At 49.9% G+C, this 15752-nt stretch overlaps 1 protein-coding gene and 1 pseudogene across 2 annotated transcripts in view; one reads left to right on the forward strand and one right to left on the reverse strand.

Annotated features, from left to right (window-relative positions):
- Prkag2 (protein kinase AMP-activated non-catalytic subunit gamma 2) overlaps positions 1-15752 on the forward strand; it is a 272478-nt gene that overhangs the window by 23951 nt on the left and 232775 nt on the right. The window lies entirely within an intron of this gene.
- Positions 7871-8247, reverse strand: LOC105944843 (annotated as a pseudogene).

Raw genomic sequence — 15752 nt, forward strand, 5'->3', positions numbered from 1 at the left:
GCGATGGCAAGTGTTGTGGGGTGCGTTGTGCCCCCTCGAAGACAAGTGGAGTCACGACCCCCAGTATCTCAGCACATGATCCTCTTAGAAGACAGAATGTTGGCTTGTGCCGTGAGTTAAGATGAGGTCTCGGAGTGGAATAAACCCTTAATCCAATGATTGGTGTTCTTACAAAGTGGGGAAAGATGGCCTCTGATGACAGAGACGTGGAGCATGCCATGTGACAACAGAGTGGAGAGGAGCTTTCAACGGTGAGCCAGGGTCCCCAGGCATTGCCCAAAGCCACCAGGAGCTGGGGGAGGAAGGATTCTACGAGACTGAGTTGCTGTGGTGTTGAGCCCTGTTCCCAACCCCAACGGTGTGGGTAGGAGAGAGTACCGGCCAGCAAGAGACCTTCTCCAGAATACTCCTGAGAAAACCCGTTCCCCAGGCATCTCGCCCCCCCAGGCCCACCCACACAGCAGTGTCCTGCCCATTGCCTGTGTGGCATAGCTGGAACCCCGTGTTTCCCGGCCTGGGCCCTTACTCCAGTTAACACATGACTTCTCTGTCATTAATTTTTAATCATTTCACCTCAGAAGCCACTGGGAGGAGGAACTGTGGGAACAGGAAGCCTGTGCCCCGGCCTGCCTGGGCGGTTCTGTGAACATCAACGATAAACCTGGCTGGTCTCATCTGCAGGAGGGACAAAGATAGGGACACATGCGAAGGAAATTCAGCCTTAACTTTGGAAGTTACCTTTCATGATTTGCATTCTTTTCTCATTTCTGTGTAGCTTAGGAGACAGGAAGTGATGCTGTAGCAAAATGTTCAAGGTTGGGTAATGTGTAAAAACACTAGAAATTTCTTTTCTTTTGCTTTCTCTCTTTCTTTCTTTTTGAGTGAGGAGAGAGAGAGAGAGGGAGAGAGAATTGGCACTCCAGGGCCTCAGCCACTGTAATTGAACTCTAGATGCTTGTACCACGTACTGGGCATATATGACTTTGCGCTTCCCTCTCCTTTATGTGTCTGGCTTATATGGGATCTGGAGAGTAGAGCATGGGCCCTTAGGCTTCACAGGCAAGCGCCTTAACTGCTAAACCATCCTTCCAGCCCCAAAATTATTTTTCAAGATAGGGCAGATTTGGTGCCATCATCCAACATGACACTGTTTTAGAAGAATATTTTATTTTTATTTATTTATTTATTTGAGAGAGAGATACAGAAATAAGCAGGGAGAGAGAGAGAGAGAGAATGAGAATGGACATTCCAGGGCCTCCAGCCACTGAAAATGAACTCCAGATGTACGTGCCACCTTGTGCATCTGGCTTACGTGGATCCTGTGGAAATGAACCTGGTTCCTTTGGCTTTGCAGACAAGCACCTTAACCGCTAAGCCATCTCTCCAGCCCCAAGATGACACTTTGGACACCAGGACCTCACATGGTGGAAGGCAGAAAGGCAAGAGGAGGTGTAGGTGGCTCCCTCCACCCCTTAATAAGGGCACTAATCCTTCTCTGAGGTCAAGCCCTTAGGTTGTAATCACCTCTTAAAGGCACCTTGTAGACAGCAGCATTGGGGATTAAGTTCCTACATGAATTTTGGAGGAAGCACAACCATTAAAGTCTCACCTTGATTCCGGTCTGGGTGGGTGGGCCTGTGATTCTTCACAACATGTTTAAGAGATGCTGGGCTGTGGGTCTTGTGAGACTGTTAGGTGTTTAACAACTGCTCAGTAGGAGAGCAGGTCTCTTATGTAGTGTTTGCCAAGTGTTATGGTGTAAACCCTCCCTTCGCCCAGTGTCAGTGGTCAGCATGACATCAGTTTATGGGGCCAGGGAAAATTGCTTTTGGATCCTGGAAACTGTGAGCTGTCAGCCCCACCTGCCTGGCAGGCTCCCTCCAGACTCCAACCTTAGAGGTGTGAGCCCTTGACCTGGAACTTCAGGGCAAGGGCGCATCGTGTGAGAAGAGCAAGCCAGTGAGTGTCCAGCAAGGGTGGCAGGATCTGGAGCACGGCTGGACCCACCCCGGCGCCATGGGGCTTCTGTCATCGCCTGTCCTGGACGGCAGATGGGAAGGCACGAGGGGTTCTCTTGTGCCATGGCCCACAGACAGCAGAGGCCTGGGCTCGGGTGTTTGACCTGATCTCAGTCTGCAGCACGCCACAGCTTGGGTCCACTAGAGCAGCCCATGCTCATGTTGGGAGCAAAGGATCCAAGTTTCCAGAGGCAGAACCAAGCCCAAGACAGGCATGGGACAGGAGTGGGGAAGCCGAGGGAACAGCCTCAGTAGGGTGTTTTATGGGAGACTCAAGCTTCAAAGACTCATGGGAAGGATGAGTCCTGGATAGGGAAACTGGGGGATGAGAGCTCAGAGGCCCCTCTCTTAGATGTGTGTCTTAAAAAGAGGCACAGAGAAGCCGGGCGTGGTGGCGCATGCCTTTAAACACAGCACTCAGGAGGCAGAAGCAGGAGGATCACCATGAGTTCGAGGCCACCCTGAGACTCCATAGTGAATTCCAGGTCATCCTAAGCTAGAGTGAGACCCTACCTCGAAAAAAAGCAAAAAGAAAGAAAACAACAATGACAAAAAAGCCAAGAGTCACAGAGCTATTCAGGGGAGAAAGGTCAGCCAGGGTGACTCTCTTCACTCTGGGCTTTGTCCCGGGCAGCCATCTTGCCCCAGCTCACTTCAGCAGAGCCTGTAGCCCCCAAAGCTCGAGTAGCTCAGAGGCTGCCTTCACCAGTGCCAGCTCGGCCGCACAGTCCAGCTGGTGCTAGGTGTGCCACCGTGTGGCCAGAGTGACACTAGATGCCCTGGCGCCTGGTCTAAGGCCCTGGCGGTGCCTTCGTTGGAAGGTTCCAGAGCCTTTGTCTGACTGACTTCTTCCCTCCAAGGCATCATCCTCCCTCTGGCATGGACTTTGCACATACAGAGAGCCAAGAGAATACAACACTGGCTACTGCAGGCCTCCCAACCGCCTGGCCATGTGTCTTCTCACACTCTTGAGGACAGAAGAGCCTCTGTCGTGACCCCGTCCCTGGATGGGAGACGTAACTGGGTGAAAAAAATTTTCAACCGCAAAGAGGAGAGGTTTGGGTTCTGATGTTGGAGTTGGGTCTTTGGTCTTCAGACAGTTCATTCCAAATAAATTCATTTTGTGTTGTTCGGTAACAAGTGGTCTCAAGATCTAGCGAACATTTCCTCGGGAGGTCGCACACAGGTGTGGCTGGGTAGAGATCCGAGATCCAGGAGGCAGCGTTTCGGAGATGCTGCCTGGGGCAGGGTGCTCCAGCAGCGGGCCATCCACCCTCCTTGGAAGCACACCAGCAAGAGAGCCGTTCAACTTTGCTCCACAAGTTAGCCTTTTTTTTTTGAGGGGTGAATAATTTATTAAACTCTAGGGGAAATAACAAAGTTACAGCGTTGAAAAGCATAGCAACAGCTACAGCCATGTGATCATTAAGCCTGCCTGGCAATCTTTCCTACGTATTGCTTTCCCTGGGAATGGCAGGCCTGCCAGAGCCCTGCAGAAACCCCAGGACTGGAAGCCTTGAGTCTGGGCGTGTGGGACCTGGAGCTGTGTCTGTGGGCATGGCATGCCTGTGCAGAGTCACATCAGAACTTTAAGGAGGGCTGGAGAGATGGCTCAGCGGTTAAGGCGCCTGCCTGCGAAGCCTGAGGAACTGTGTTCAACGCTCCAGGTCCCGCATAAGCCAGACACAGACGGTGACACAAGTGCACAAGGTCGCACATGCGCACAAGGCGGTGCATGCGTCTGGCGTTCAACTGCTGTGGCTGGAGGCCCTGGCTCGCCAGTCCTCTCTCTTTCCTTCTGTCTTGCATGTGCACCTGCACACACTCTCACTCTCTGATTAAAAAGAAATAACCCACAACTTTAAGGCTAGCAGGGCTGGAAGTTCATATATTCATGCCCACAACATTGTATACATGTGTAGGTAGGACACCTGCAAATTGGCCTAATACCTAAAGATCTTGTCCATTGTATTTAAAATGCCCATAAGCCAGATGCACAAGGTGGTGCATGCAACTGGTATTCATTTGTAGTGGCAAGAGACCCTGGTGCACCCATTCTCTCTATCTCCCTCCCCCCATCAAATAAATAAATTAATTAAATAAAAAGTACTTGTTTAAGAATGCTGGAGAAATGGCTCAACATTTAAGGCACTTACCTGCCAAGCCAAAGGACCCAGGTTCGATTCCCCAGTACTCACGTAAAGCCAGATGCACAAGGGGCTGCATGCATCTGGAGCTTGATGGTGGTGGCTACAGACCCTGGCATGCCCATTCTCTGTCTTACTTTCTCTGTCTGTCAACTAACTAACTAACTGACTGACTGACTGACTGACTGACTGACTAACTAACTAACTAAAATGCCCATGCCCTGGTGGTACAGCTGTCTAGACACAGCCATACCAGCTACTGGACAGAGCCAGGACCACAGCGTTTTCCAGGATAGCCAGGGCAGAATTGGGCCTTGAGGGGAGGCCCATGGTTTTCCTGTCTCCCTGGGTTCTGAGGAGCAGCACCGCTTAGCGATAGCTTGCTGGTGAGTGCTTCAGTGGGTGTGCAGGCCTTCTGCTGTTGGCTCCGCTCTGCTGCCCTGCACGTCGTCGGCAGCCGCACGGACTCCATCCTGCCCATTGCTACCACCTGTGCCCACTATTGTGCCCACTATTGCTGCTGTCATTGCCCACCATCACCATCACCACCTTCGTCGTCCACCGCTACCTCTCACCACTCCCTGGACACCCCTCAGAGGTGGCCCAGCCAGCAGGGCCAATGTCCGGGTTCTGGGCTCTTAGTGCCCATCTTCCCGCAGGGGCCGCAGCCCCTCAGCTGCCTTCGCTAGCGTTGCTCGTTGTTGCTGAGAGTGGCCAGGAGGAGCCGTCCCTGCCTCCCCTAGCAAATGGCCTAGATGGTGTCCTCTTAATGCTTACCTCTCTGGTTAAGGATGCAATAGAGGGCTGAAGAAATGGTTTAGTGGTTAAGGCGCTTGCCTACAAAGCCAAAGGACCCAAGTTCAATTCCCCAGGACCTACGTAAGCCAGATGCACAAGGGGGCACATGCATCTGGAGTTTGTTTGCAGCGGCTGGAGGCCTTGGTGTGCCTATTCTCTCTCTCTCTCTCTCCCTGTCCATTTCTCTTTCAATAAAGAAAAATAATTTTTTTTAAATTCTAAAAACAAAAATAGAATGCACTAGAAAATGCAATGCTTACAAGGACTGTCCTGTAAATTTAGGTACATATGTCACCTTTCTGTCAGTTCTAGCCCCCCACGTGCCTGTTAGAAGGATGTCAAGTCTCCTTTTTGAGCCTGACCTAATTGTCTCAGAAGAATTCATGGGGCGCAGTGCAGCTTCCTGGGGAGCTGTCCAGCTCAGCTTCCAATACAGTGGCACCCTGGGCCACATGGTGTCCCAGAGAAGGGAAGTTCTTGCTATGTTGGCCTGACCAGCCAAGTCCCTTGCCTGGCTTCCTGAAGGCTTCTCTCTAGAGGACTAGCAACTCCCTGTGCTCAGTAACACTTGCAGGGGTGTGGTGGTTTGATTCAGGTGTCCCCCATAAACTTAGGTGTTCTGAATGCTAGGTTCCCAGCTGATGGAGATTTGGGAATTAATGCCTCCTGGAGGGAGTGTATTGTTGGGGGCGGGCTTATGGGCTTTATAGCCAGTTTCCCCTTGCCAGTGTTTGGCACACTCTCCTGTTCCTGTTGTCGACCTTATGTTGGCCAGGGGGTGATGTCCACTCTCTGCTCATGCCATCGTTCTCCCCTGCCATCGTGGAGCTTCCCCTCGAGCCTGTAAGCCAAATAAACCTCTTTTTCCCAGAAGCTGCTCTTGGTTGGGTGATTTCTACCAGCAATGCGAACCGGGCTGCAACAAGGGGTGAGCTGGGGACACAGCACCCAGAGGTTACAAACAGGGTGCCAGGTGGGAGCTCTGGATCCCAAATCAGAATGGAGGGGTGCAGAGCCTTCTTGCCCTGGTGGTCCCAAGGCCTGAATTAGCCTTTCTTTGCCACCTCTGGTCCCGCTAAGGGAGTAAATCTAGCAGGTGAAGGTTTGCCAGCCACCAAGTGGGGTTAGCAGAGAAGACACGAGAGATGGGACAGCTGCTTGTGGGATTGCAAACAGGCCTGCTCACACGTGCCACCAGGTGTGTGTTTGCTGAATGAAAGAACCGCGAAATGGCAGGCATCACAGTCTAAGTGGAGAAGCTAAGGCTCAGAGAGAAAGGTCAGGGCTTGGCCCCAGGGCCATGTACAGCTCCTGGGGTGCATGTCAGCAAGAGAGTCACCTTGCTCTTCAGTGTCACTGGATGTCTTCATTCTATGATCTTCTTCCTTCTTCTGGCTCTGGGTCTAATGTCAGCATCCCTGATTCTAGAAATAGGAACTGCCATGGATAAAGACGAAGCAAAACCAGACTTCCTACCCTCCTCTCCTTACACCTTCCCATGGCCTAGGACATCCCCAGCCAGTCCCACTACCCTGTTCTGTCCACCTGCCTGCACACAGGAGTCTCTCAGCCACTGCTGGCTCCCATTGTGTTGGTTTTGCTACAAGGAATGCGGGCTCTCCATTAGCTTACAGTTAGTCCCCAGATAATTCCTTCTTGCCCTGGAGGGCAACAGGCAGGACCTTGAGGACGAAGGAGAGCTGCCTGGAAATGGTGATTTGTGCTCAATGACATCTTAAAGGCACATGATAAAGGCGCTACAGCTTAACACGGCCATAGGTAGTAGAGGGAAGAACAGCAGTTAGCAGTCAGAACATTCCAGAACCTCTCCCTTGTGCTCTCTGCTATTTTCTGCTCTCAGCTGTATGGCTGTCCCTTTTCCCAGCAAAGCTTCTGCTCTTTAAAAAGACGTTTATTTCAGCCAGGCATGGTGGTGCACGCCTTTAATCCCAGCATGTGGGAGGCAGAGGTAGGAGGATTGCTGAGAATTTGAGGCCACCCTGAGACTACATGGTGAATTCCAGGTCAGCCTGAGCTAGAGTGAGAACCTACCTCAAAAAGGAAGGGTAGGACTCCTTACAAAGTGCTCCTCCATACACAAAATGACCTGGATGTCCATGACCTCACAGTGCCTGACACTACCTACACAAGACCATCATAACAGGAAGAAAAGATCATGACAGCAAAATAAGAGAGACTGATTGAGAGGGGGAGGGGATATGATGGAGAATGGAGTTTAAAGTGGAAAGTTGGGGGAGGAAGGGCATTACCATGGGATATTGTTTACAACCATGGAAGTTGTTAATAAAAAAAAAGACAAACAAACAAACAAAAAAACACGCTTAGCCGGGCGTGGTGGCACACACCTTTAATCCCAGCACTTGGGAGGCAGAGGTAGGAGGATCGCCATGAGTTCAAGGCCACCCTGAGAATGCAGGGTGAATTCCAGGTCAGCCTGAGCTAGAGTGAGACCCTACCTTGAACCCCCCCCCCAAAAAAAAAAAAAAAACCACCACGTTTGTTTCATGCTAACAACTTTCTTACTACTCCACATCTCTGCCTTGATCACTAGGATGGGGCCCGGGCAAGGAGAAAGGGGGCTGCGCTCTCCTCTGCTGCCCTCTCCCCTGGAGTCTCCAGTTTCTTTCTGGTTCATTTTCTCTTCTTCTGGCCCCCTAAGTGTTATTTCAGTTTTTTTTTTTAATTTTATTTGAAAAACTTGACTTCTTTATTGAAAACAACATGTCTAACCTATTTCCTTCCTCTTGGAGCTGATCGGGTGGGTTGGCACTGTGGGCCCCTGACTCACACTGCCCTGGCTACGAGTTGCAGGATGTCACACTCCATAGGTTTTTTTTTTTTTTTTTTGAGATTGTTTTATTTTTAATGATGAGGAAAAAAACACATCTAAAACTGAAGCTTCTGGAAGAACCACTTGTTCATGCCCATCTTGTGTCTCTCCTCAAACTTGACCTTGGCCTCCCATCTGGCCGAAGACATCTTTGTTGACAACAGTTTTGTCCAAGGGGATATCCACAGAGTATCTTGTGGGCATGAGGTGATTAAAATTATAAACCTTCACAAAAGACGTGATCTTTGGTCTTTTGGCAATTTTCTTCTTGCCCCTGGCAGCTGTCACTTTGCATGGATAGCGGTCAATTCCAGCCACCACAGCATGGCTGTAGGGACGCTCGGAGGTGCCATCACCAATATTCTTCACGATGACGGCTTTGCGGCCGAGTAGCAGCAGCCAGGACGGGCCCCACTTTCCCGGGTTTCATGAGCTTGCCTGTTTCTACAGCCGGCGGCAGGCAGGACTGCATAGGATTTTGTTTTGTTTTGGTTTTTGGAGGTAGGGTCTCACTCTGGCTCAGGCAGACCTGGAATTAATTATGTAGTCTCAGGGTTGCCTCGAACTCATGGTGATCTTCCTACCTCTGCCTCCCAAGTGCTGGTATTGAAGGTGTGCGCCACCCCGCCCGGCTCACTACATAGGATTTTTCGGGTTGTAACGTCTCCCTCACAAGAAGGAAAAGGTGGTTGTGCAGTGGTGGCATGCGGTCTGGTATTTCTCACCGTTGTGCTAGCCTTGAACTTTCGACCCCCCCCCCCCCCCCCCCCGCCTCAGCCTCCCAAGTAGCTGAGATAATAGGCTTGCATCCCCAGGCCTGGGTGGATTTTCTGATCACCGAGCATAAACAAGGTTCAAGTTGAACTTGAACAAGATCCTCAGGTAACTGTTGGCTGTTGGGCTAAGAGACCTTTGAACAGGGGAATCATTGCAAACTGGCCCAGTGAGACCCTTTAATGTTAAGGAATTCACTCTTTCTACCTTCACAGATAAATTGGTAAATGGATATTCTGAGTCTCTTCTGAGCGCCAAGTGGAAGTGAGCTAGAGAGGGTCTGCTCTAAATGCTGTGCGGTGGTTTATTTGAATGTGCCTCCTTTGAATGTGACCTCATCAGCTGGTTGGTGGCTGCTCAGCTTTTACAGAACAAAAATAATGATAGCCACTTACTGGACTGGGGAGATGGCTCAGTGAGGAAAACACTTGCTGTACTAGCCTGAGGACCTGGGTTTGGATCCCTAGATCACATGTAAAATGTGGGAGCTATGGGGGGCAGTCTGTAATCCCAGCGGTGGGGAGGCAAGAGGGCCCTCCGAGCTTGCTAGCTGGCTTTCAGTTTGTTTTCCTACTGTCTGGGTCTTTCTGTTGTTATAAGTGAGTGCCTGTGCTTGGGTAAGACATTTGAAAGACAGATACTGAGTAACTATTAATTATAAAAATTACTAAACTGCAAAGAAAAGACACGTCCTTCTTATAGCTGGAGTTGGGAGGGCTCAAGGTCGAGGGACTACATCTGAGGAAAGTCTTCCTGTATGTGAGGACACTGCTGAGACCGAGAAGGCACTCCAGAGGGCCACCTCTGTGACAAAGCCACTCCTCCCAACAACCCATTCATCCACTAATCCCGTCTTGGATTAATTGATTCATTCATGTGGGCAGATCCTGCACATCATAATCCTCCCAAAGATCCCACCTCCAAATGCCAGGCACATATGACTCTGGGATGAAGGTCCAGAACTAGAATTCAGAGGACCAATACTGATCATAGCATGTACCAAGATGACAGTGTTTTATGTAGGGCCTCGAGGCCCAGAGACATCCTCAGCCCAGAATTAACTTAACAGGACCTTAATACCTGACAGCCCAAAAGCCTGCCAGGAGGGTGGGGGGGGGGGAACCCACCTGTCCTGGGAGCCTATAGCCCATTTGCACATGGGGAGGGCTCTGTGCAAGGAGGTTAGACACACCAACATAAAAGAGGACATTTACCCAGGGACGGAGCCCATGCTGTGGCAGTATCGTTAAACCTCCTCTTGACCAGATCCCACTGGATCAAACACAAAAATCAAAGACTCTGGGTAAGCTGGGCTGTGTGCCATGTGCTGGGTCCTACGTGTCTCCAAAATAGACACATTTGCAGGCAGCTCAGCAGTGGAGGACAATGGTAGCTCGGGATGTAGCCATGGATTCTGGTCCTCATAGCCCCATTCTGAGATGGCTCCTTTCTTCTTGGCTGCACCTCACCTCTGAAAAGACAAGGCTACCCTGCCTGGGACAGGCCCACTGGCATCAGGGAGCCTGCCTGCTGGCCTCTTTTCATAGCTCCTCATGCCCCTCACACCAGCCAGTGGTAGCTCCCAGCCGGCAGCCCATTAGAGCCCGCCAAACACTAAGAGTGTTCTAACCCAGGCCAGGGAACATGGAGGTGCCTGCAAGTGGATGGTGGCAGCGAGACACTCTCGTGTCTGTCCAGATGGTAGCCCTGTCTTGTCCTCCATCAGGCAGTGTGGCAGACGGGAGGTGGGTGCCCCGGGGTCCTGAAGGCAGGCCGGAGGACAGCCATGCGTTTCATCCTGATTTTAAAGAGCAGTGGCGCAGCTGGACAGGAGTACTACCTAATTACAAGCTGCAGTGGCTGTTGTCATTGTGAAAGGGGCTGGAAATAAACTATTTTGGGACAGCTTGATCTCAGCGTGGGCAGGTCCATGAAGCGCTGCCCTCACATGTCACAGACCTACTTTTGACCAGCTGCAGACAGAAGTGAGGACCATGGGACTGTACAGGAGCCTCACAAGAATAGGGGAGAGGCGGGGTGTGGCCTGGGAGAGTGCTTGCCTAGCATACACCCAGCCTTGGGTTTGGTCCCTAGCACTGCGTAAACCAGGTACGGTGGCAGGAAGATCAAAAGTTCAAGGTCATCCTTGGATACATAGAGTTCAAGGCCATCCTGAGCTATATAAGACACTGTGTCAAAAAAATATTAGGGGTCAGGCTTGGTGGTGTACCCAGCACTTGGGTGGCAGAGGTAGGAGGATCTCTGTGAGTTCATGACCAGCCTGGGACTACAGAGTAGAGTGCCAGGTCAGTCTGGGCTAGAGTGAGACCCTACCTCAAAAAAAACAACATATAAAGCTGGAGAGATGGCTTAGCAGTTAAGCGCTTGCCTGTGAAGCCTAAGGGCTCCGGTTCAATACTCGATTTCCCAGTATCCACATAAGCCAGATGTACAAGGTGGCACATACATCTGGAGTTTTTTACAGAAGCTGGAGGCCCTGGTGTGCCAATTCTCTGTCTCTCTTTCCCTCCCTTCTTCTTTGTCTGTCTGTCTCAAATAAACAAATAAATAAAAACAAAATTTTAAAAACAACATACATATCTATGTTATGAGATTGGGAGATGCCTCAGCAGGCACACGTGTATGCTGCATAAGCAATTCCCAGACCCATATAAAAAGCCAGGCACAGGGCTGGAGGAATGGTTTAGTGGTTAAGGCATTTGCCTGCAAAGCCAAAGGACCCAAGTTTGATTCCCCAGGACCTACATTAGCCAGATGCACAAGGGGGCACACACATTCTCTCTCTCTCTTTCTCTGTCAAATAAATAAATAAAAATAAAATGGTTTTTAAAAAGCCAGGCAGAGTCATATCTTCCTGAAGCCTCAATGCTGAGGAGGGCAGAGACAGAAAGACTTCTGGGGCTCCCTGGTTAGCCAGTCTAACCATAAAATGGGGAGCTCCAGGTTCAATGACAGACTGTCTCAGGGAAATAAGGTAGAAGAGCGTGAACATGGAGTGTGTGCATTGGCATATCCCAGGTACCATAAATATTTGTTTGTTTATTTATTATGTGTGTTTGTTCGTAAATAGAGAGATATGGAGAAGAGAGACAGAGAATGGCACATCCGGGCCTCCAGCTGCTTTAAATTGACTCCAGATACATGAGCCACTTTGTGCATCTGGCTTTACATGGGTGCCGGGCAATCAAACCCAGGTTGTTAGGCTTTGCAGGCAACTGCCTTAAATGCTGAGTCATTCCAGCCCCACCCCCCAAAAATTAAAGAAGGGATTGGAGAGATGGCTTAGCAGTTAAGCACTTTCCTGTGAAGCCTAAGGACCCCAGTTCAAGGCTCAATTCCCCAGGACCCACGTAAGCCAGACACACAAGGTGGCACATAGGTCTGGAGTTTGTTTGCAGTGGCTGGAGGCCCTGGCACACGCATTCTCTCTCTCTCCCCCTCTTTCTCTGTTTGTTTCTCTCAAATAAATAAAAACAAAAAAAATTAATGAAGGTGCCAATTCAAGTAATGGACTTTGGGAGACAAGGCTACTCAGTACTGTCTTAAACTGCTTCCCATTCCTAGAAGAGTGAGAACACACCCTGCAGAGGCTACCTGAGCCCCAGGTTTTAAATTTTTTTTTTTTTTGAGGTAGGGTCTCACTCTGGCTCAGGCTGACCTGGAATTCACTATGTAGTCTCAGGGTGGCCTCGAACTCTCGGAGATCCTCCTACCTCTGCCTCCCGAGTGCTGGGATTAAAGGCGTGCACCACCACGCCTGGCATTAAATTTTAATTTAATTAATTAATTTGTTTATTTGCCCAGCAGTGGGCAGGAAGTTTGGAACCAGGTGCCTTCTCCTGTCCAGATGCTACCTTTGCCTCTGGTTCCAGCTTCCATCAGAAGGTCTCCTTGAAGCCGGGTGTGGTAGCGCACACCTTTAATCCCAGCGCAGAAAGGCAGAAGTAGGAGGATTGCCAAGAGTTCGAGGCCACCCTGAAAATACAGAGTGAATTCCATGTCAGCCTGAACTAGAACAAGACCCTACCATAAAAGGAAGAAAGAAAGAAAGAAAGAAAGAAAGAAAGAAAGAAAGAAAGAAAGAAAGAGAAGAAAGGAAAGAGGAAGGGAAGGGAAGGGAAGGGAAGGGAAGGGAAGGGAAGGGAAGGGAAGGGAAGGGAAGGGAAGGGAAGGGAAGGGAAGGGAAGGGAAGGGAAGGGAAGGGAAGGGAAGGGAGGAAGGGAAGGGTCTCTTCAAATCCGGTTCCCATCTGTAGCGAGAGTCAGGGAGGCTTTTGGTGTAAACATACCCTTTGTGACCACAGTCTCCTGGAATCCACCACCACCTAGGAAATCATCTGGTTGGTTGAATGAATGGATGAATACAGTAGTTAAAAACTAGGAGACAGGGCTGGAGAGATGGCTTAGCAGTTAAGCGCTTGCCTCTGAAGCCTAAGGACCCCGGTTCGAGGCTCGGTTCCCCAGGATCCACGTTAGCCAGATGCACAAGAGGGCACACGTGTCTGGAGTTTATTTGCAATGGCTGGAAGCCCTGGCACGCCCATTCTCTCTCTCTCTCTAACTGCCTCTTTCTCTCTCTGTCACTCTCAAATAAATAAGTAAAAATAAACAAAATATTATAAAAAACAAACAAACAAACTAGGAGACAGCCAGGCATGGTGGCACACGCCTTTAATCCCAGCGCTCAGGAGCAGAGGTAGGAGGATCACCATGAGTTCGAGGCCATCCTGAGACTACATAGTGAATTCCAGGTCAGCCTGAGCTAGAGTGAGACCCTGCCTCAAAAAAAAAACAAAAAAACAGGAGACACAATTGGTATTGTCGCAGCATTAAATTTACCTTAACTGTGGCATTTTATGAAACCCAGGTTCACTAAAAGAGACTACCCTGGACATGCTGAAGGCGTTTCTATATCATCTCAGTATATCAGAAATGTGTCAGTGCTGGTCATTGTTAAATTTCACTGTAGGCTTCCCTTTTCTCTGGTACCACGTGCTCTTCCTTGATAAACACTCCCCTGGCTTTCTTCTCATTCCAGGACCAGGGAAGATTTTCACCTCCTAAGTGAAACAGGAAGTGGGGGGGGGGAGGGAATTTCCTCGTCACCAAAGAGCTGGAAAATAAAAAAGGAAATGGCTGAAATGAGTGGAATTGGAAGTCCAGAGAGACAGAGAAAAAGGGTACAGATGGGGTAGGGGGAGTGAGGCAGGGTGGCTGTCCTGCTGGGGAGCAACCATGGCGTGTGCGGGGGAGGGGTGGTTCTCCTACCTCCCTGGGCCACCAGCTGCTCAGATCATGGGATGGAGGGCTCCTAGGGATGTGAGCTTTCTGCATTAAAACCAGTCCTGGGCAAATCCAACCAATCTGGTCACCTTGAGTGCTGGCCAGACGCAGCTTGATGCCTACTCCATGACTTCTGTTTGGAGGTGATTAGGGGCAGGAAGGGGGGTGCAAGGGTTGTAGGTCAGGAAGGAAGCTTGACCTCACGGGCAACGTGAGCTTGAAGAGCGGGGTCTGTGGTTGGCAGAGCTTTGACCTAAAGTGTTTGTTCCAAGGGAAGGACACGCTGAGCAAACAACACGCTCTGAGTGGCAAGGGACCCAGGGGTGGCACAGAGAAACAACAAGGAAGCTTCCTGCCCTCTCAAAGGCGGGGTCCTTGCAACAACAGCGGCCCTCACATGTTCTCTGTGCTCTCCTGCTGAAGCAGAGCCTGGTCCGTCCTGCGCCTCTGTTGCCCACAGGGCCTGGTACACAAGAAGTGTCACGGACATGCTTGTTGACCAAACTCAGCCCAGAGGAAGCACATGTGGTCATCTGGATCCAGGGGCGAAGGGTTATGGAATGTATGAGAAGGTTGCCATGGTCACATTGTTTTTAAGATACCATTGAGTAGCCAGCTGGGCAAGGTGGTGGACACCTTTAGTCCCAGGAGATTGAGGTGGGAGACTGGTGAATTCCAGCCCAGCCTGAGCTACAGAATGAGACCCTGTCTCCAAGGCTAAAATGAAAGGCCAGTGTGGTGGTGTTCGTCTTTAATCCCAGCACTTGGGAGGCAGAGATAGGATCCCATGAGTTCGAGGCCACGCTGAGTCTACATAGTGAATTCCATCCAGGTCAAGCCTAGGCTAGAGTAAGACCCTACCTCAACACCCCCCCACCCAGCTAAAATAAAGCACAAGCTTTTTTTTTTTCTTTTGGTATTTAAAATATTTATTTATTTATTTTATTTTTTTTCGAGGAAGGGTCTCACTCTGGCCCAGGCTGACCTGGAATTAACTACGTAGTCTCAGGGTGGCCTTGAACTCACGGCAATCCTCCTACCTCTGCCTCCCAAGTGCTGGGATTAAAGGCGTGCACCACCATGCCAGGCTAAAATATTTATTTATTTATTGGGGTAAGGCAGATAGACAGATTGGGCATGCCAGGGCCTCCAGAGACTGCCATGGAACTCCAGATGCATGCCCCACCTAGCACAAGCTTTTTTTAAACTTGATTTTTTATTGTAGTTATTTATTTATTTGAGAGAGATATAGAAAGGGGAGAGAGAGAATGGGCACGCCAGGGCCTCTAGCCACTGCAAACAAACTCCAGATGCATGTGCCACATTGTGCATCTGGCTTACATGGGTCCTGATGAAATTGAACCTGGGTCCTTTGGCTTTGCAGGCAAGGGCCTTAACTGCTAAGCCATCTCTCCAGCCCAAGTTTTTTGTTTGCTTTTGTTTTTGAGGTAGAGTCTTTCTATAGCCCATACTGACCTGGAATTCACTATGTAGCCTCAGGGTGGCCTCAAACTCACAGCGATCCTCCTACCTCTGCCTCCTGAGTGCTAGGATCAAAGGCATGTGCCACCACACCTAGCACAAAGCACAAAAATTTTAAAAGATATCATTAAGGATACACAGTGCATACTCAAATGTTGATAATATGAAAATGGTATAAAATTATTTTGGTGGCTTAGAAGGATGGCTTAGCGGTTAAGGCACTTGCCTCCAAAGCCCAGGGACCCATGTTTAATTCCTCCAAGACCCTCGTAATGTAGATGTACAAGGTGGTGCATGTAACTGGAGTTCGTTTGCAGTTCGTTTGCAGCAGTTGGAAGTGCCCATTCTCTCTCTCTCTTTCTCTGTCTCTCAAATAAAT

Source organism: Jaculus jaculus, chromosome 10, assembly GCF_020740685.1.
Source record: "Jaculus jaculus isolate mJacJac1 chromosome 10, mJacJac1.mat.Y.cur, whole genome shotgun sequence".
NCBI lineage: Eukaryota > Metazoa > Chordata > Mammalia > Rodentia > Dipodidae > Jaculus > Jaculus jaculus.